General features: G+C 40.7%; 1 protein-coding gene across 2 annotated transcripts in view; it reads right to left on the bottom strand.

Annotated features, from left to right (window-relative positions):
* Positions 1–13187, bottom strand: part of SLC4A4 (solute carrier family 4 member 4) — a 351609-nt gene extending 338422 nt beyond the window's left edge. The window contains exon 1 of one of the 2 annotated variants that reach the window (XM_045881041.3): positions 13165–13187. The gene's annotated coding sequence lies outside the window, so the exon portion shown is untranslated. Of the gene's footprint in view, positions 1–7661; positions 8315–13164 lie in introns of those variants that run through there. The other variant, XM_045881040.3, reaches the window with a different exon arrangement.
* Between the last annotated feature and the right edge of the window lie 8189 nt (positions 13188–21376).

Here is a 21376-nt window from a genome sequence, read left to right as displayed (position 1 = left end):
ATGATCCTGGAGTCCCGGGATCGAGTCCCGCATCGGGCTCCCTGCTCAGCGGGGAGTCTGCTTCTCCCTCTCCCACTCCCCATTTGTGTTCCCTCTCTCGCTGTGTCTTTCTCTGTCAAATAAATAAATAAAATCTTTAAAAAAAAAAAAAAAAACAAAAGAAAACAAAAGCTGTCTACTATACCAGATGATTCCATTTTCCACTAAATCAGGTGAAATCAACCACATCTGGGTTAAGCATATATGAGGGATGCTACCTGAAATGTAAACATCCTCAAAGATGCAGACTGACTTATGTTATTTGAAGCAATATGTTATATATTCAGTACTCTGATAAGAGCCAACCAATCAAGATCACCACCAGCTCTCAAAAGAAAAACGAGAATAACAACAACAACCACCCTTAAATAAAAGGAAAAGAAAATCAGTCTTTGGGTTAAAAAATTTAAGTAGATTTCCACATCAAAATCCAAGTTCCTTCTGCTGCAGGCCTGATTTTGCAAGGGGATACCTACTATTATTTATCTTATAATTCTCAAAAACAAAAATCATACAAAGTTTAACTCCATGTAATTTAGAAATAAATATTTGGCCTAAACCTCTTTTCAGATGAAGAAAATAGAGGTCAAAGTCAAACAGTACTTGAGGCTCAGACCTTTCAATTGTTGCTTTACACAAATGTTTATAAGGTTTATGCTGCAAGTTTGCTTTTGACATTATAATCAACATATGTGGGAAATGCCTCATCCATATCAAGCTGAAAAGGCTCCCTACAAGCTCCAGTTTTCAGCTATTATTCATCCTTAAACATTCAATTTTTCATGAAATATGGTTTCCAAGGTATCAGCACTAGAGACGCCACGACTATATTTTAAATCTAGAAATTTGTTGGCCAGCATTCTAATTACAGAAGCTAAAAATATTCAGTGTGTAAGCTTTCGGGGATCACCCATGGGGTGAAGAGCACTGTAATCATTTTCAAGGGTCCTCCAGGTCCTATGTGTGTTACTTGGGGCATAAAGTTGATATGAGTGATACAGTGAAACGGGTGATCTCAAACTGCTGGCTATTAGACTCAATTTTTCAAGCTGATGTTTAATAAACCCTGTTCCCAACTCAACTTTAGCAATAAAAAGTAAAAGTCCTAGAGAAAAAATGTTTTCTGAGTTTGGATTACTCAGAGGAACAGCTCAAGAAAGACACTTAAAAGTGTTGTTCATTCATTCAGCCAACAAACATTTATTAATATGTCAGGAACTGTTCTCAGTGCTGGCACAATTCAACTCAAGAATAAGGAATGTTGTAGAACACAACAACAACAATAATAACTAACATATGTAAAGTCATTTACAGTTCTGAACAAGGTTTCATAACGATCACTTTTGTCCTTCATAACACCCCTGCGAGCTAGGTTTACAATCATTTTAATAGTGAAAAAAGAAAGAAAGATGATTTTTTAAATTCCCAAAATCAAATAACTAGCAAATAAAAGAGCTGGGTCTTTAACCCATATCTTCCAAATGCATATCTCTGTTGGTCACTGGGCAACACTAAGTTACAAAATGCTTTTGCTTTTATGTTAAGCACTGAAGGCAACAAGTTCTACAGGTTTGTGAGTATTGTGTTAAAGCTGGTGTGTGTGTGTGTGTGTGTGTGTGTTTAAGGACAGGGTTTCACAGATCCAGGCTGTAACGTTTATAAGTTCAAAGTGCTTTTAATATCTTCACCCATTTATTTTACTTATTTTTTTTTAAAGATTTATTTATTTATTTGAGAGAGCGAGAATGAGAGAGAGAGAGAGAGTACATGAGAGGGGGGAGGGTTAGAGGGAGAAGCAGGCTCCTCGCCGAGCAGGGAGCCCGATGCGGGACTCGATCCCGGGACTCTAGGATCATGACCTGAGCCGAAGGCAGTCGCTCAACCAACTGAGCCACCCAGGTGCCCTATTTTATTTATTATATGGAAACACTGGTGAGTGAGTGTGGATGGTTATCTGAGTTTTCTAAACAAATAAAAGAAGTTTACTTCCCAGATATTAAAACCTTTCTTGCTTGGTATAACATACTGGACAAAAACTTCATGAGCAAAAAACCTGAACATGTACTTCACAAAAGGCTATCGCCAATAAACATATGAAAAGGAACAAAAAATACTTGGGGAAATGCACATTAAAACCACAATGTGATACAACTATACATCCACTTTAATGATTAAAATAAAAAAGATAATACCGGCAGTTTGTAAGGATGAAAGCCAAAACACTTATAAGATGCTAGTAGGACTGTGAATTGGTACCACTTTTGAAGGAAGGCACGGTCTATTATTCCCACATGTTTACCAAAAGACATACGTAAGAATGTTCATAGCAGCACTATGGATTATAGCCAAAAAGGAGAAATGATCCAAATGCCCATCAAAAGCAAAATGATAACTAAACTGTGGCATTCTCATAAAGCAGAAGACTGCAGAACAATGACTATAAGCTATTGCTACACACAAACATAATGCTGAGCAAAAGTAGTCAGATACAAGGATATACAACATATATTCTGTAGAAAGTTCAATAATAGATAAAAATAGCCTATAGTCTCAGAAGCCAGGAGAGAAGTTATCTTTTCTGGGAAATAATGCCTTGGGTGAGAGAAGAGGGAGAGGGGGGGACTCTGGCTGCTGACAATGGTCTATATCTTGGTTTTGGTGTATTCACTTAGGTAAATCACCAAGCTGTTTACTTTTATCTCAACAACCTGCATACTTTTCTCTATACATTTTATATTTCAATAAAAATTTTGGATGGATAGATAGATAAAGATAAGATAGGAATACGGATAGGAGAGCAAAAAAGAAAGGAAGAAAGACAGGGAGAGAGGAAGAAGGGAGTATAATAAAGTGATCCTATCAGGGTACACCTAAATAGTCCTTACCACTGTGTTTGCTGTAATTCCTACAACTGCTTTTAGTACCTGGTCTATCTCTTTCTTTACTACCAACCTGTCCCCTGGCACTTTTCAATGTTATCAATGTTGCTGCCAATATCAGGCCATTCCTGTCTTATAATTTGTAATTCAGTGTTTGCTATGGGGTTAGAAATGCTATAATCAGTCATGTTAGAACTGTATGTGAATTAAGAGTAAACAGATTCTGAGGAATCTCCTATGAGTAAAGTGAATCCTCTTTAATGTATGTCTTTTTGTAACCCTTTATTTTGCCTGCTCAGAGGCTTTTTTTGCTGAAGAATATGCCAAATATAGGAGTTCCAAATAGATGAAGTTGTTACTGGACCCTATCCGTGAACACTAGTCTCCAGGCCAAACCTAGAACTAACTAACACAGAAATCCAGATCCCACAAGTTTACTTATTTGCAAATAGTATAAAGGACATTATCTATCAATAAATATACTTCCAAAAAAAGAAAAGAAACCAATGACTTCTTATAAAGACATTATGAAGAATTTTTCTAGTTGTATCACTCATAGAAAATTACACCAGTTTTAAAGACAATATATTCCTTTCTCATTTTGTATTTTTATTTTTAAACTCCCCCAAAAGTATACTACTACAGGTTTTATTTAAAACCTTTTTAAGGATTCTAAGTCAAAAATTCAAGTTAAACTGAGGATAGCCTTTTTCTACACAATAATCCCAAACTATCTTTGGTGGTTTTTTATTTCCTTTAACATCCTAGTTTCATGTAACTTCCTTCTGTATCCACTCTCTGTGAAAAACAAAAGTTAACTCTTAAAAACTGGAGCTAAAATTGCTCCACACAAATTGAATAGTCTTCACTAGTGAAATGCCCCTGGCACCAATGGACAGGAAATAAAGTCGAGGCCAATGGGCACTGCTACTGAGCAGAATCACTAACAGGGCCAGAGCTGTCCCTTCAAACCAGGATAAACACTTATCTGCCTTAGTATCTTCAGCTGTGACTAAAACAACATTCATTAGTTTGATGACAGTCATTCAATACAAAGGTAGCACTAGTTCAAAGAGAAAAGGTTCATCCCCACCTCCACCAATAATTTTCCCTTTAGTTTAAGAAAACATACTAAAAAAAGAAAAAAGAAAAAGGAAGAAAAGAAAAGCATACAAAGTTCTCTGTGCCTAGTTTCCTCATTTTTTTCAATGAGCATAATAATCCCTTACATCTACTTAATTTGCAGGGAAGAACAAGATGATGTTTTGGCTTATGAAAACAACTGCAGATATACATGGTTTCACCAAGCCTATTTCTACCACCATCTTTTTTGGATATATAACTTAATTCAAAGGCAAGTGAGATCAATAAGGAATAGGATTATGAACATCATGAAAAGATTGGAAAAACAAAGTTCTATCTCTTCTTTGCCACAGCAGGTAAATAAATCCATCACCATTCATAGCTGCCTGTCCTTTTGATGTCTTGTTTGAAATGTCATTGTACTGCTGAGACTAGAGAAATGTAACAAAGTCATTGCCACGAAATCATTATGACAGTCATAAATATGGCTTTAGGTAAAATAAAATCAGTCATCCCTCCAAACAAGTAGTGTGTGTGTGTGTGTGTGTGTGTGTAAATGTACATCATACAAAGGAAATGAGTAAAAGGGTAAGTTAGGAAAATCCATCTCCACTACTGGAAAAATAACTAAGGCATGCACCACAGGGATATAAAATATCATCTTTATGTTAGAAGGTCAGTAGCATATTTTCTATTCTGTGACTCAAATACATCAAATGTGGAGCTATTGAGAGAAAGGCAAAATATATTTGGAATACAACTTACCCCTGACCTTATATGAAAGAAACATTTTTCCCTTCCCTTAAAATTCCTGCATAGTGAAAAAAAAAAAAAAATCCTGAAAGTAGCAAGACCTCATTTTGTAAAGTCTAACTAACTTCCCGGATGTTCCTACACTATCCATTTTGCTAAATGACTCCCCCAAAAGACATAAATGTCAAATCATAGGTTAGCCTCAGGAACTGCATCGATAGTGATAACTGAGCTATATGTTCTGCTTAGAGCTTCCTTTGTCCCAATAAATCATGTACCCTGATTCTCTCCACTTAGCAATCAAGGAACAAGTACTTAGAAACTTTCACCGTCATTAGATTCTTCTCTTCTCGGTTCTTTCTTTCCACTTCCAAACTTGTTATCAACCCGGTCTTAAACTTTATGCATGTTATTAAAAGTGAATACAAAGAACCTCCAAGAGAGGAGCAGATGCAGTCTATTGCCGCACTTACTTGAGGAGCAGTGAATCCCCTCAGGACGCTCCCCCTAACAACAGCAGTCCTGTGGACTGCAGCGCCCTCAGAGGCAAGCAAAGAAACCTGATTATCTACATGATTCACCAGCTAATGTGTATTTCCTTTCCTTAAGTGTTGTGTTTTTCTTTACAATGGAAGCTATGGCCAGGATATCTTTCTTGCTTTCAGAACAAAGGATCAGAACCTCAAAATTGTACTTGCCAGAGCTCAGTGAAAAATCAAATTACCACCAGACCATGCTGGAAGTTGTCCCGAAGTTTACCCGATTTCTATCACTTTTTTTTTTTCTCTAAATGATTCCCTGTATTCTTTTCACACATTATTGCAAACTCCAAAGTTATGCTAATCATTTAAAAGACTAAAATAGTAACACTAACAAACATTTAAAGTTCTTTTCTGTTGAGAAAATAAACTAAAAGAGATACACCATTATACACTCAGGGTACATCCTGTCAATTTCATTGGCTAAGGCGCCTTCTGTATGTTAATAAGTCTCCAGAATGACCTCAACACATTAAATGATACTAAAAACCTCATTTTGAAAACACTCATACATAATGTTGGGGGAGGGTTTTCTTAGTTTTCTTTTTTCTCAAAGGTAGACATGCCTGGAACTATCCAAATATCCAAACTTATCCCTCCCATTCCCATTCTTATAAATGTCCTATGTCTCAACAGTTCCGAAGAGTACCACTTTCTTTTCTGTCCACATATGTGGGAGTTTTTGTGTCGCCTTACCAGAGACTCTGAGATAGTTAAGGCAATTCAATTTCCAGATTTCATAGAGAACATAAGTCTATCACTATATTTAACTTTAAAATGAAAGTAAAAGTTTTTTTCTGTTATTAAAACTATAGAAAAATAAGCAGACATGCTTCCTTTGAATGAAGTTATGCTAATAACCTCAATCTAATTGCTATAATGATCATGAAAATTATTTAAATGCCAATGTGACAGATACAAGGAGAGTTCTTAGAAACCTTTTCCAAAGACATTACATTGGTTATAAGACGCTACTGAATACCGTTTTAACTGCATTGAAAAAGCCATTCAAATCAAAATTTAAAAAAATAATAATAAAATAAATCCTAATGGTCAATGTACACTTTAATTCAGGTAATAGTTTAAGTCCAAGTCCCAGATACAAGAAAAAAAGGGAAATACTGTACAATGCAGTGTCTCTCAGGAAAGGAACTGTTCCAGGATTTAAGACAATGTGAGTTTAGTACAGCTCAGTGTTCATGAGTTCCCATTAGGAGCAACTTTCTCCAACACAGAAGTGAAATGGGAAAGGAAGTGAAGAGGGCAAACCAAAGTGGTTAACTGCTCTTCCATTGTCAAGACTGAAAAGAGCTTGCTTCGGAGAATTAGGCTGAGAAGGTAAGGCCCTGAGAAGGAATGAGGGATGGAAAAACAAAAGTTTCACAAGGAACTGGAAAAAGAAAAAAAAATGCTTTACGTTGGTAGAACAGAGGTAGAATGGCTTCCTTCTCCATCTTTCGAGTGAAGTTCAGGGTTTGCTGTGGTTTTTTGTTTGTTTTTTGTTGTTGTCGTCGTTGTTCTTTTGTTCTTAAAGAACTTTTTTCCTTGCGGTGCTTGCTGCAGTTTGCTGATGTGGTTCCCAACTCCTAACCTTTCTTTGGTGACTGTTATTAACGGACTGGCAAGGGCTGGGTAAAATGCACTTAAGAAAAAGGAAATCACCTCTCCTTGCCAAGACGCACATGCTACCCAGTACCTGAGGAAGAGCTCCACTGTCGCTGGCCAAGAGAAATCCCAGTTTAACCTCGGCCTCCCTCTTCCAAATCCACTGCAAATAATTGTGTGTGTGTGCCACTTGCAGAGAATCTGCCTGACTCACCCCCCGCTTTTGGTGTGCCAGGGAGAGATGTGAATGCTCCGTCCCGGAGCGGGCAGTGAAGTGGGGGCCGCGGTCTCGGTGGTACCGAGAGTCCCCCAAGCCTCCACCATCGGTGGGTTTGGGGATGTTTGTGTGGCAGGTGTCCGGCCACACTGGGACCACCCAGGCTCACAGGAACACACGTGTCACTGCGCCGGAGCCCAGCCCGCCGCGTACACTGGCCCCACAGTCCGGGCAACAACGCCCGGTTCCGCGCAGGGGGCTCTACAGTGGGGGAGAAACAGAACTGCTCAAACTGCTCCTCTAAACGCTAAGAAGGAAAAAAAAAAGTACTTTTCCGCGGAAGCAGCCTTCACACTCCGCCGGCGCCCAGCCCGGGGGATGCCCGGCCCGCAACTGACCTTTCTCCCTCCCCCGAGTGCGCCGAGGCCGCCCGCGTGCCCTGTGGCACCGGCCCCTGGGCCCCCCGCCCCTGCGCCCGCTGCCGCTGCCGCCGCGACCCGGGGCCTCGGCCGACCCTCCCCGCCGCTGCCCGGGCCGGGCGCTCACCTCCTGGGGTCTGCCTTCCGTCGTTCCTCCAGTTTGGCGGCGGAGTGTGGGGCTGCAGCGGCCGCTGCCGCCGCCGCCGCCTTCGCTGCCACCCCAGCCGCCGCCGCGGCCACAGAAGCGCTGCCCGGCGCGCCGCCGGGGCTGGAGGCTGGGGGCCCGCGGGATCCCAGCAGGCGCGGGCCCGGGGCGCGGCGGGGCCGAGCCGCGGGAAGTTGCCGGCGCGAGGCGCGGATCGCGCGGGGCGCAAGCCACCCGCGCCCAAGTAGTCACAACTTTGCCGCCTGGGTGGGTGCACCCTCCGGGGCGGAGGGAGGCGAGGACGGGGTGAGGGCGCTGGGGCGGGAGGGTCTTCGGAGCAAGCTGGACTGGAACCCGAACGGCCCACGAGGAAGGGGGAGAAGGTGGCGCGGGGGTGGGGGGGGGAGATGTCTACACGGCCCGCGTGGTGCGGGGCGAGCGAGTGTGTGAGAGCGCGGGCGTCTACTCTACTTTGCCTTCTGCAGCTTCTGCATATTTATGGGGATCTCCGATGTTTTTGCCAGTAACTAACACTGCAGCAGTGGTGCCCGGCCCGGGCATCCCTCGGGAGCGAGCTGGGGGACGGGGAGTCGGGAAAGGCGGCCGTGGCGGAGGCTGTGCCACGAGCGCGAGCCCGCGATCCATATTTAAAGCCGCGAGTGGCCTCGGCCGGCCCCCTGCCCTGCCCTCGCTCGCGCCGCCCGGCCCCCACCGCTCCGGGCCGCGGCTCGGCGTCAGCCGCCCGGGCTTCGGCGGCGGCGGGGAGGGGCCTGGGGCCGCACCGCCTCCGCCGGGGGCTCGGGCTCTGCGCGCCGCGCCCGCCTGCAACTGGCCAGAGACCCGGCTCCCGACCGGCTGCCTTCGCCTTCCTGGGTTCCTTCTCTCTCACGCCCTGAGCTAGCTGCTCGGTCCAGCTTTTTGTCCTAGTCACAGCAGTTCCCCGCTGGGGACAGCCTGTTCTCTCGGGCAGAACCGAAGTTGCTTGCGTTTCCTAGCCCCAGATCACTCTTGAGACTACTTTATAAAACTTGAGGCGTCTAGGTAGAGAGAGTGCTACCAGCACACAGTCATCGTTCACCTTTAGCAGAGGCTGTCCGGGGAGAGTACGGTTCTCAGCCTTGCCCTTATGTCACGAGTGGTTTCTGTCTTCCCCGGGCAGTTTGAGAAACATCTTTAGCCCTCCAAGGGAGTCTTCTTGAGTGTACAAAGTTATTATTTGTATTTACGTTGTTCCTAAGGCTAATTATTGAGGTTTAAGTACCCTTTGCTAAGCAAATAATACTAATAATACATCAGTGACCGAGCCCCATTATGATCAGTGAAGTAAACTATTAAGATATCAACAGACCGTCAGCACGGACACTGTCTAAGGTTCTGGGTACTGCTAGAGAGCAGCCACTTAATGCATGTGAGCCACGCCGTGTATGATGCAAGCATATATGAGTTTCCTATTAATACATATCATATATATGTAACATATGTGTGGAAGTCACTGACCAAACTGCATTTTCAACAGTAACCACCAAAACACATAAAACCCAAGAAAAATAATTGCACATACAGACTACCTGCTCCTGCTTCCAAATCCTTCTTCAATACGAAGCAATAACTAATAAGACCTCTGGGGGGTGGAGAGAGGGTGGGATATTCTGAAGGAAAATAACTTAGGGACAGAAGCTTCTCTTTCTAGTATTTAAAACTGGAAGAGATCCATTGTACCTCACCAGTGCTTAGGGCGCAGGCATTTAAAGAAGAAAAAAAAAGGGGAGTATATTTAAAATCCTCAGTTAATGCTCAGAAGGCACTAGGAACCACCTAAAGCTGTCTACTGTCTGAAATTAAAATGTACTAATGTCGTGTGTCCAGTTGTTGTTACATCTGGCTCACATATATGTTCACGCATTCTACATACCCCACTGCAGTGACATAGGGAATTAGAAACAGAAGATTGGGGAAAAAAAAAAATTAGCTTTAAAACTTGTGCCTACATAGTTATATTTTGTTTTTAGACTAATGTTAAAATTAACTTTCAGTGCCTGAGCACACAGTTAGCAAGAATCAGCAACCCCAAAGTAAGCTCACAGGCAAAGGGAAGCCACTTTTGTATTAAGAATTTGACACTGCTGTTCAGCAGTTTTTCACACTGTGGATTATGTATTTCAACATAGCTGGCAATTTCTCATTATAATCGTGAACCAGCCATGAATGGTCAGCGTCGGTGAATGTTTGGGAAAGGAATAGTGCAAGGAACTTATGTTTTCTAATATTCTGGTGCAAAATATATCAAACTGTCCTTCACACAAACCAAATAGGTAACCCCTGGAAGCCTTTCACTATTGAGATTGGCACAACTTCACCCTGAAAGGGGTATAAAATTGGTGTGTGGGGTGGGAGGCAGGGAGGGAATCAGAACACTATGAGGTGACGTTTTGTGTGTGCCTTAATGAGAAAAAGAGTTGTCTTTGGCAAAGAGCCAACAACCTCTGTTATCATTCTCATTACTTGATGTTTGCTATCCCACAATTAAAAGAGCATGTTCCATTTCCTTTCCTATTGATTATTGTCCAGTAATTGAGATATATGTGTTTTTCCTTTAAAAGGTCATTGATTAACTTTTCTTGTCAACTCTGCATGTGGTCACCTTTGCTATTACTATTCTGAGTGAGGACAATGAATCCTGAGATCTTTTTTTTTACCTATCCTAAAACTTGAGTTACGTCCCTCGATTCCCATGAGCCCAGAGAAAGATTCATTTGTTCTTTTTGTCTTGGGGTTCACACAGCTTGATGACAAAGAAAAGGAACAGAAAAATTAATGGAATTTAAAAAACAGCATAAGTAATCTTTACTGATAATGATTTGCTTTTTTAATCAATAACTCTTTGTACTAAATGACCTTCTAGAATACCCATGCACTACTTAGCTTATCAATCAAGTTTTTTCATATCAGCCAAGGTCCTAATAGGCACCTAGAGAAAACAGAAAGATGGGAGGAGGAACCTGTTTCAATGACAAGCACCATCTAGTGGCAGGAGGTGATGAAACCTCCAGACTACGTAAGGTCCAACAAGAATGAAGATGAAGTTTGTAAATAGGCAGTCCAGGCATTCCTGGTCATGTATAAGCATGGCACTCTTCAATTCTAAAACAAGAAAGTTGTCTGTAGGGAAATAATAGAACCAATAGGCCCTTTGTTAATTATTCAAAGTAAGTAGGGTACAGATGTGATGTGCAGATAGGATTATTGCCGTAAAGCATTTTTTGAAGTCACACCTCTGTATTTTTGTACTTAAAAACTTCTGTGTTTGGGGCACCTGGGTGGCTCAGCCATTTAGTGTCTGCCTTCAGCTCAGGTCATGATCCCAGGGTCCTGGGATCGAGCCCCACATCAGGCTCCCTGCTCCGCAGGAAGCCTGCTTCTCCCTCTCCCACTCCCCCTGTTTGTGTTCCCTCTCTTGCCATCTCTCTCTCTCTGTCAAATAAATAAATAAAATCTTAAAAAAAAAAAAAACTTGTGTTTAAGTTTCCTCATATAAAATAAGGAAAGTGATGGCTTATCACCAAATATTATCTATAAAGCACTTTGTTCAATTTTAGCAAAACCCAAAAATGTAGCTATTATATTTGGAGGTCTCTTCATTATTCTATTTTATTAGAAAAGAAAAAGAAGGTGGAAGATATCACTGAATGTTTATCCTGGAGTTATTCAAAATTATAACAATCATACATATTTCATTTGGGGGCCTAAACAAAAAGGTGGTAGCAGATGTTACTGTTACTACAAACTACATCCTGTTACTACAAACTTCAAAGAATAATCAGAATTATTTCTCAATATCAGGTTCCTTTTAAATAGAAGGCTTATTGGTAGAAGTTTGACAAACATTTTGCCATACACAATAGTTTTCTTTGTGCTGATGTTTGTTTTGAGTTGCATTTGTTTTGTTATTAAACAATATTGCAATGGAATGATCACTAAAGTTGCCACTCCATCAATTTAGTCAACCACTTCATGACGTGAGTCTAAGGAAAGAGAAAAATCACTTTTTCTTCTCACCCTGGAGCCAGTCTGGGATGAAACTGAAGACAGATATAGATAAAGACAGAGAGAGAGATCACTTAAAGACCTCATTTTTGTTTCATTTACACTCCAGAAAGTTCATATTCAGTCTGACAAATTCCTGAATAAATTCAGCTGAGATTTATAATCTATATTCCCTCCTTCAAATCTGAGGTTGAAAAATAACCAACCACTTCCTAAGAGGAAAGAGGAAAAGTGAACACAGTTTTTGCAAGCTGTCTGCATGGCATGAGCAAGAGAAAATAATTTTATTTGGTTAAACATGTGTCATAAGTTGCTTCGTAACTTAAACTACTAAGCTCTCAACTTATCCAACAGTCATTTTTAAAACACAAACCTAAAGTCAAATATTAGGAGAGGTTCTAACCTCTAAAAACAGGAGCCTATCTCTGTTAATGTCAAGGAGGGCAAGGTTAGTCAATCTTTCGGGGCCTAAGTTCCCTCAGCAGTAAAATCAAGGGGCTTGAGATTTTTTCTTAAATAATAATAATAATAATTCTAATAGGATACCAGAATATTTTTCTCTAGTAAAATCTGAAGAATATGTTTGTGACGGAGAAACATGCAAATCTTTCAGGAATGGTATTGACACATTTATTATGAATGCTCTGCTTAATAACCCCAGGCCAGAGATCCAGCCTCTTCCTCCTACAGAAATTCTTCCATGAGCAGCATCACGTAGGACACAGGCCTCTCTGTTTGGAAAGCAAAACTTGAACTGAGCTACTACACCTATGCCCCCTGATTTAAAAGATTGGTCTGGTTTTAGGTAAGACAGTAGAGAATAAAGTCAAACTTCTCTGCCAGAACTGACCCTTGGGGCCCAAGGACTCTGCTAATCAGGGTGTGGGTGTGGGTGGGTGTGTGTGTGTGTGTGTGTGTGTGTGTCTGCATCGGCCATCTCCCAGACATAGAAAGGTGCTTGTTTCCTTGTATCCCTCCAGCCTCCCTGCCTCCTCAGGGGATGAAGGAGCACAGACGGCAGACTGCTCTGAAGTTGCTCTCGCTGAGTCACGTGGACACAGCCGTTCCATTATGTGGGGACCTGTTTTCCACAGATTAGCCCACCACCGCATCAACCTGGACCATGACCATTCTCGTCCCACTGGTCTGCTCCCCAGGCCAGGCCTATCCTGGAGACCATAGCCCCTCAGTCTCCCTGCAAGGAACAGAAGAGTGGACACTTCTAGTGTACATCTGCCAGACTGATTTCTTTACAGGAAATGCTGTAAAATTTTAAAAGTTGGCTCCTTTTTCCCCTATCCTAAGGGAGGAAACATTCTGAGCAAATTTGCCCTTTACGGCTTTTCAGTTTCTCACCGCCAACCAAAAGATGCTCAGTTCTACAGAGAACACAGAGCATAACCAGATCATCCATTCAGTCCACACTCAAGAATCTACTTACTCACTATGTGTCAAGGACTCTTCCAGGTGATGGATTCCTAGAACAAGCAGAGACAGAATTCCTGTTTCATGGAGCTTACCAATAAACAGATAAATAACAAGATAATTTCCATTTCCTTGGAATACAGAATGTTATGAAATAGCAGATGCCATGAATGGCGGGGGGGCAAGCATCCCAGTTCACAGTTCCAGTTTACCTTTCTTATCCCTGTGTCTTAATAACAGCAACCCCCTCTCTCTCAAAAGAGAAACTGATTAGGGCGCCTGGGTGGCTCAGTTGGTTAAGCGACTGCTTTCGGCTCAGGTCATGATCCTGGAGTCCCTGGATCGAGTCCTGCATCGGGCTCCCTGCTCGGCAGGGAGTCTGCTTCTCCCCTTGACCCTCCCCCCTCTCATGTGCTCTCTCTCTCTCATTATCTCTGTCTCAAATAAATAAATAAAATCTTTAAAAAAAAAAGAGAGAGAAATTGATTAGAAATTTAGAATCACCCTAGCTCTAGAAGAAATAAAACACAATGAGAGGACAGGGGAGAGCTACTTTCAAGTGGATTTTAGGGAAAGCCTCTCTGACCCGGTGATGTCTGAACACACAGATTGGAATGACAAGATGCATAAGTATGAAAAATTTTAAAGGCAACTTGACATAACAAACAACACCTGGCAGGCGGCTTTACACATAGTAGGAACTCGGTAATGACTTATAGGATGATTGATTGCATCCACTTGTTTTGGAACATGAAAACTAGAGAGACTTCGTCAACCAGAATATACTTCTATTAAGATAAATTCAGATTCCACATATTCCTTAAGACAGGATTCTTCTTAAACAAGAACTTTTAGAGTACATCCATGTATTTATCGGCATGTGCATAAAATATCTCCAAAGGATACATAAGCAACTAAAAACACTATTTGCCTCCAGGAAGGGAAATTAAGTGATCATGGGAAGACTTTTCACTGTATCCTTTATTCTTTTTTGAATTTTGAGCCATGTGAATAAATTGTTTATTTTTAACTTAAATTTGAATTGAAAATACATAAATAATTCCCTTTACGCCTTGGAGCTATTTCTCCATACAAATAAGTATGTAATTAAACAGAAACTGTTCTGATAAACAACGAGATTAATATTCTAATATTCTTAGAAACCAATGACAGAGCTGGAATGTCTGAGTCCCTTCATAGCTATTGGATACTGTTCAGGGCTAACAGTGTTTGCTCACTGCCCACCTGGGCTCTGTTCACATCAGTGTCATGGGACAAAAAGATATTGCTGCTTTTCTGGCACTTGGGCAAATAAAATCAGTATAAAAATCTTAAAATAACATTTTATTGGGGATCTTGCTGCACCTTTGATTATGGCTGTCTGGTTTTCAAAACTGAAAATCTGTTGCTTTTTTCCATTATAAATAATATAGTTTCATTATTTAAAACTTGTAACATAGAGAAAAATAGATGGAACAGCAGTGAGAAATATCCTCTTTCAGAGACAACTGCTAATATCCTGGCATATTTTCAGTACAAGTTTCTAGCCAGAAAAAAAAAAGGGCGTGTGGTAGGATCTGGATTCAGTGCCATCTTTCTAAACGCAGTTGATAGTTGCTGGGCTCTTAAGTCAGCACAATTCTAGAATTGCCCTTCTGTTTGTGAAAATTCATATGGAATAGGGTCTCTATTGACAGTTTCTGCTATCTGGCAATGAAAATATTGATTGCCCCACTAATAGTCCTAATACTTATATTCAGAATAACCAATGTTGGGCCGCCTGGCTGGCTCAGTCGGTAGAGCGTGCGACTCTTGATCTCTAGGTTGTAAGTTCAAGTCCCATGTGGGGTGTAGAGATTGTTTAAAAATAAAGTATTATATTAAAAAAATAGCCAATACCTACATAGTCATTACTATGTTCCAGGGACCATTCTAATTACTTAACATAAATGAACTCTCTCAATCTTTATAATCACCCCATTAGTGACATCACTCTCAACATCAAAAAGAAAGCAATATGAATACCAGAACCCATACTTTTCATACATGTCAACTGTTTCAGATTTCCTCAAAATTTGAAGAAGTTTGGAATTGAGGGTTTGTCTTTCTCTGTGAACTTAAACATCTGATCTGGAAGAATTAGCTAACTGTTGGACAAATGCACACAAAGTGACACTTGAATTGCATTTACTGCTCCAATTCCAACCAAATCTAACAGAGCACATATATACTAATACCAACACCTGAATATATTTCTGAGAACTCAGTTATTCAAAACCAGAATTTTTGGAATTTTTGGAAGCTGAAGACACTATATTTTGGGACTATTTTCTTTTTTTAACCTGGCTACTTTTTCATCACACCTATTGAAAATGAGATTTTCGGGGCGCCTAGGTGGCTCAGTAATTAAGCGTCTGCCTTCAGCTCAGGTCATGAACCCAGAGTCCAGGGATCGAGCCCGGCATCGAGCCCCGCATCGAGCCCCGCATCGGGCTCCCTGCTCCGCGGGAAGCCTGCTTCTCCCTCTCCCACTCCCCCTGCTTGTGTTCCCTCTCTCGCTGTGTCTCTCTCTGTCAAATAAATAAAATCTTTAAAAAAAAAGAAAATGAGATTTTCAGCGGTGTTTTCTTTTAGCTTTAGTCACATTATGTGCTATTTCCAATCATCCCTATAAGGCACACAATAGATATGCAACATATATGTTTGAAGGCAATTAATCACTTCCCAGGAACCAGCAAATCATGGTATTTGCTTATACTCTTCCCCCTTGACCTTTTGATTTTGCATATTAAAATATGTGGGGGAAGAAAATATTTTCCTTGGTGTTCTGATAGTGTTATCGTTGTTTTGGTATTTAGGGCCTGGGCCTGGTACTAGCAATTTTCATCCTTAAGTTAAATCTTAAAAAATTTTATCTCTCTTTATCAAAACGAGCATTTAATCCAGGATTACATGGAAATGGGTAACAAGTTTCTCTCAGCAATTCTTTCTTGCTTAAATTCAAAAATTAGTATGTAGCAAAAATTTGTCAGAAAACATGTGTTAGCATATGTAATGGTAAATCAGAAACTGGAAGAGAGAGGTGATTTTCATATTACTGAAAGCTACATTCCTTTCCTCTCAATTTGCCACATGAGTACTTTGGCAACTTTGATCCAGGGAAACTAACTCCAAACATTTCTTGGTACTCATGTTTCTTCATAAGTTTAGTAATGCCTTGGAACCAATAGCCTGGCATCTTAGTCCAAGGAAGGTATTACAATAAAACCTAAAGAGGAACAAAGAATAAGTGGCAAATGGACCAAATCAGAAGCAAGAGTGCTAGACTGCTCTCTCTGCTCCAGCCAGTGGCCCTCAAATGCTATTACTGCTTCTTTGATTAAATTAAAATATAATAAGTATTGAGCACTTATTTAACACTTTGTCTATCCTGGCATAAGTAAAAGACATTCCATTTAGAGAAACAACTATTCAAAAGTTTCTGCTGATGCTGCAGTTACTATTTGGAACAAAGAGCAGAGTAATCAAGTAGATGGAGGTGATTTTTCAGAGAATACTGAAGAAAATATTACATACTAGGCATAGTGGTGCTGTCCTAACAAATTGCTTTCACAATCTTGCTTTAAGCATAGACCACCCATCAAGGCAAATGGGGGTAGTCCAGTGTAATGCTAAAAGATTGTAAGCAAACAAATTCAATGCCACATTCAATAATTAATAATAGCTACCATTTGTCAAGAACTTCCTAATCCTCATGGAAACCCTGTATGATAAGATACAAATTATCCCTCCTTCACGATTAAGGAAACAGAGGTCAGAAATGTCAAGCCATTGACCTCAGATCATACAAATACCAAAGTTATGGAGCCAGAGGGCGCCTGGGTGGCTCAATTGGTTAAGCGACTGCCTTGGGCTCAGGTCATGATCCTGGAGTCCCAGGATGGAGTCCCGCATTGGGCTCCCTGCTCAGCAGGGAGTCTGCTTCTCCCTCTGACCCTCCCCCCTCTCATGTTCTCTCTCTCTCATTCTCTCTCTCAAATAAATAAATAAAATCTTAAAAAAAAAAAAAGTTATGAAACCAGAGTTCTGAAACTAAGCGTAAGCCCCTGCTCTTTCCACTATACCAAGCTTCCTCAATCTATTCCTAGGGGGATACACGGAAAAGTTGAAATTACAAGGTCCCTGGTCCTTGAGGGAAAAAGTTTGGGCTTTTTACCTCCACACTCCTTCCTCCCCACACTCCCTATTTTCAATCTAAACTGCACACAAAGCAGGACTATTTTGATTAAGTACCTGCCTTCCCCTAACCAAAAAAAAAAAAAAAAAATCACTTTCAATGTTGTTTATCAGCTGCTGAACAAAGTCCAAGTTATTTAGCTTGGAGTTAGTGCCCTTTCACGACCTGGTTTCAACCAGCTGTATTTGCTATTGATCCCATACACAGCTTGATGCTCCACACAGCTTAGACTTCTCACCATTTCCTAAATATGCATTTTGTTTTCTTGGTCCTGGTTACTAGCTCACACCAATTTATTTTACCAGGAATGCCTTTCTTTCTTCCACCTCCTTCTCCATCTATGGAAAGCCTATTTATTTTTATTTTTTTTTTAAAGATTTTATTTATTTATTTGAGAGAGAGCACGAGCGGGGTGAGGGGCAGAGGGAGAAGCAGACTCCTCACTGAGTAGGGAGCCCCACACCGCTGAAAATCTCATTTTCTTTTTTTTTAAAGATTTTATTTATTTGACAGAGAGAGACACAGCGAGAGAGGGAACACAAGCAGGGGGAGTGGGAGAGGGAGAAGCAGGCTTCCCGCAGAGCAGGGAGCCCAATGCAGGGCTCAATGCTGGGGCTCGATGTGGGGCTCAATCCTGGGACTCTGGGATCATGACCTGAGCTGAAGGTAGACACTTAACTGAGTCAACCAGGTGCCCCAAAGCTATTTATTTTTAAACATCAAATTAAAATGCTATTTATTTTAAACATCCAATTACAATGCTACCTAATCAATATTATCTTCTCTGATTCATTTAGCACAGAAGACCTCTTTCTCCTCCATACTGATAGCATTTAGATAATGTCACTTACCTGTCACTTGAACCATCTCAATGTAATGAGGTTTTTAGTATATTTTCCTCATTTCCCCCACAAAATTATTGGCTCTATGGAAGTAGGAAATGTATCATGCATTTTTCTATTTTTCACCTCCTCTAGTGCAGTCCCATACATATAGGAGGTTCTCACTAAAAACTGAATGAATAAATGAGGCTTAGGTTTAGTTAATGATAATTACAACCTCAAATATAGAAAGATCTACCTGGAACGGTCAGACTGAACCAACAAACACTTAAAAGTTTTTACTTTTCTGTGGTTATTAATGTAAAAATCATCTTTTATGTTCAGTCATGGGCTTTAGCTATGGGTACGTTTTCACAAGAAATTAAACATAAACATATAATTTCTCCTTGTTTTAAACAATCTTTCATTTATTTGTTAAAAAAAATGAAATGCCTATGACACATAAGACCCAACAAAGTCCTGAAGAAACAAGGGTGCAAAACAGAAAAGGCCTTCAGGGAGCTTAAATTCTAGTTAGAAAGAGAGGCAATAAACAAGTAAACAAATATACAGAACAGTAAGTTCTATTACAGAAATTAACATAATGGAGAGAGTAATAAGACATAATACTTTAGATTGGACAGTCAGTGAAGACTTGAGGAGGTAAGAGCTGACTTTAAATGAGCCCGTCTTGCAGAAAGCTGTGGGGAAAGCATCCAGGCCGAGGAAACAGCAGGTTCAAAGACTCTTGGGGGTTGAAGAACAAAAGTTGGTAAGAGTAGGAGGCAACAAGAGAAGGAGCCAATGGTATGAGAGGAGGTTTAGAGAAAAAGGTGGGTGGCTCAGTTGGTTAAGCGACTGCCTTCGGCTTGGGTCATGATCCTGGGGTCCTGGGATTGAGTTCTGCATGGGGTTCCCTGCTCAGCAGGGAGTCTGCTTCTCCCTCTGACCCTCCCTCATCTCATGTGCTCTCTCTCTCTCTCTCAAATAAATAAATAAAATCTTTAAAAAAAAGAGAGAGAGAGAGAGAGAAAGGTGGGGACCCAGATCTTGCAGGGTTTTGTAGGTTCCAGGAACAAATTAACATCATATTCTAAGAACAATCAGAAGCTGCTGAAGAGTTCTAAACAAGGGTATCACATAACCACATTTAGGATTTGGGAAGTTCGTTCTTAGTACTAACTGGAGAATGAATTGGAGAGGAACTCAGCGCTTGTACTAGGGGAAGAGCACTGAAGATGGAGAGAAGTGGATGAATTTGAGTATTTTGGAGATAGAACTGAGTGGAGTTGACAAATTAGATGTAAAAGTTGAAAGAACAAGAAAAATCAAGGATGACTCCCAAGTTTTCTATGAGGGAGACATTTAATGAGGACCAAGTTTAGAGAAGACAAAAATCACTGTTTCAGTTGGAAGGGAAGACAGAACACTGTTTTGAAATAGTAGGTTTGAGATGACTTTTAGACATCTAATTTAATAAACAACCAACATCACAAAAATGTTAACATTTCCCTGAACACTCACATTTTCTAATTGTGTACTCACTTTTTCTTTGGCCATGGAGCAGACTGTATTTCCAAAAGAGGGCCTTAGCAACATCTCCCATTCCCACATCCTCTTCTTCAGTGTGACCTTACCGCTCCCCTATAGAGACTAGAGTCTAATTCTCCTCTCCTTGAATCTGGGTGGGTTTGGGACTACCTGACCAATAGAACATAGTAAAAGTGAGGTTGTATGGCTTCCAAGGCTTCGTCATAAAAGATGGTGTAACTATCACTTTGCCTGCTGGAGCAGTCATGCTTGGAGCCTTGAGCTGCCATGTAAGAAATCCAACCGTCCTCAAGCTGCCATGTTTGGCTCCAAGCCAAGCCACTTGGAACAGCCACATGGAGAAGCCACCTTTAGGCAGTCCAGTTGCCAGTTCTAGTCTCCAGGTCTTCCCAACACAGGCACCAGCCATGTGAGGAAAGGGGCTTCCAGATGATTCCAGCCCCTGGCCATCAAATCACCCCAGCCCTCGCATCTTCCCAGTGGAGATCCTAGACTTGGAGGAGCAGAGACAAGCCATCTTGCAGTGCCCTGTCCTGACCCATAGGATCCATGAACATAATGAAATGATTATTGTAAGCAACGAAATGTTGGGGTAGTTCGTTAAGCAGCAATAGTTACCAGATTAGCCAGCTAAATAAACATTAGGGGAATACATACATTTAAGCTATAATCCTACCAATATGCCGCTTACACAGTTCAACATTGAATTCCAAGAGGAGTATGCAATCCCCAAACAAGATTCTTAAACTAAATGTCATTTTACTTACTCAAATGAAGGTTGAGTAACCGTATTAGTGGTTGGGACAGATAAGGATTCTGAAGTTCAGGCATAGATTTGGCACCTAATTCTTCTAAGTAAAATTATGTTTGATAGTAAAGCACATATTTCAAGTTTGATAAGAGCTAGAGTAAAATGAAGCCAGTTTTAAAGCCCTGACGTACATATGCACATTTCAAATTTTATGATTTCCTTTACATTCCATAAGATGTTCTCCTGCAGTTATCTCTAAGTTATGGGAGTGAAGCTACAAATAGAATAGACAGCTTAAGGATAAAATTCCTAGGTGTGACGGAATTTGAACAACAACAACAAAAATTTGAAACAACAAAGTTGTTTTGTTTTCAGAAACAATCTCCATTTTTTCTTTTTTTAACAGTCAATATTTTCTCTTTACTTTTCTTTCAAAAAAGGATGAGGGACGCCTGGGTGGCTCAGTGGGTTAAGCGTCTGCCTTCGGCTCAGGTCATGATCCCAGGGTCCTGGGATCGAGTCCCGCATTGGGCTCCCTGCTCAGTGGAGAGTCTGCTTCTCCCTCTCCCTCTGCCCGTCGTTCCCCTGCTTCTGCTCCCTCTCTCTTTATCTCTCTCTCTGACAAATAAATAAAATCTTTAAAAAAAAAGTATGAAATAGGGGAATTTGGCCTTGGATATTAGGATATTTCTTTTGAAATAATACTTTGATTTGAAAACTACTTTAACACCACATACTAAATTTAAGTAAATTATTTTCCTAAGAATTAGTACCTGTTATATTATATATATAATATATTATATATATATAAAAATAATTTAAAGTAAATTATTTTCCTAAGAATTAGTACCTGTGAGTAAAGTCAATT

This window comes from Mirounga angustirostris, unplaced genomic scaffold (genome assembly GCF_029215605.1).
Source record: "Mirounga angustirostris isolate CCGP_5_RB_7025 unplaced genomic scaffold, mMirAng1.0.hap1 SCAF_2, whole genome shotgun sequence".
In the NCBI taxonomy this organism is placed as follows: Eukaryota; Metazoa; Chordata; class Mammalia; order Carnivora; family Phocidae; genus Mirounga; species Mirounga angustirostris.
This window is presented reverse-complemented; position numbering and strand designations above follow the sequence as displayed.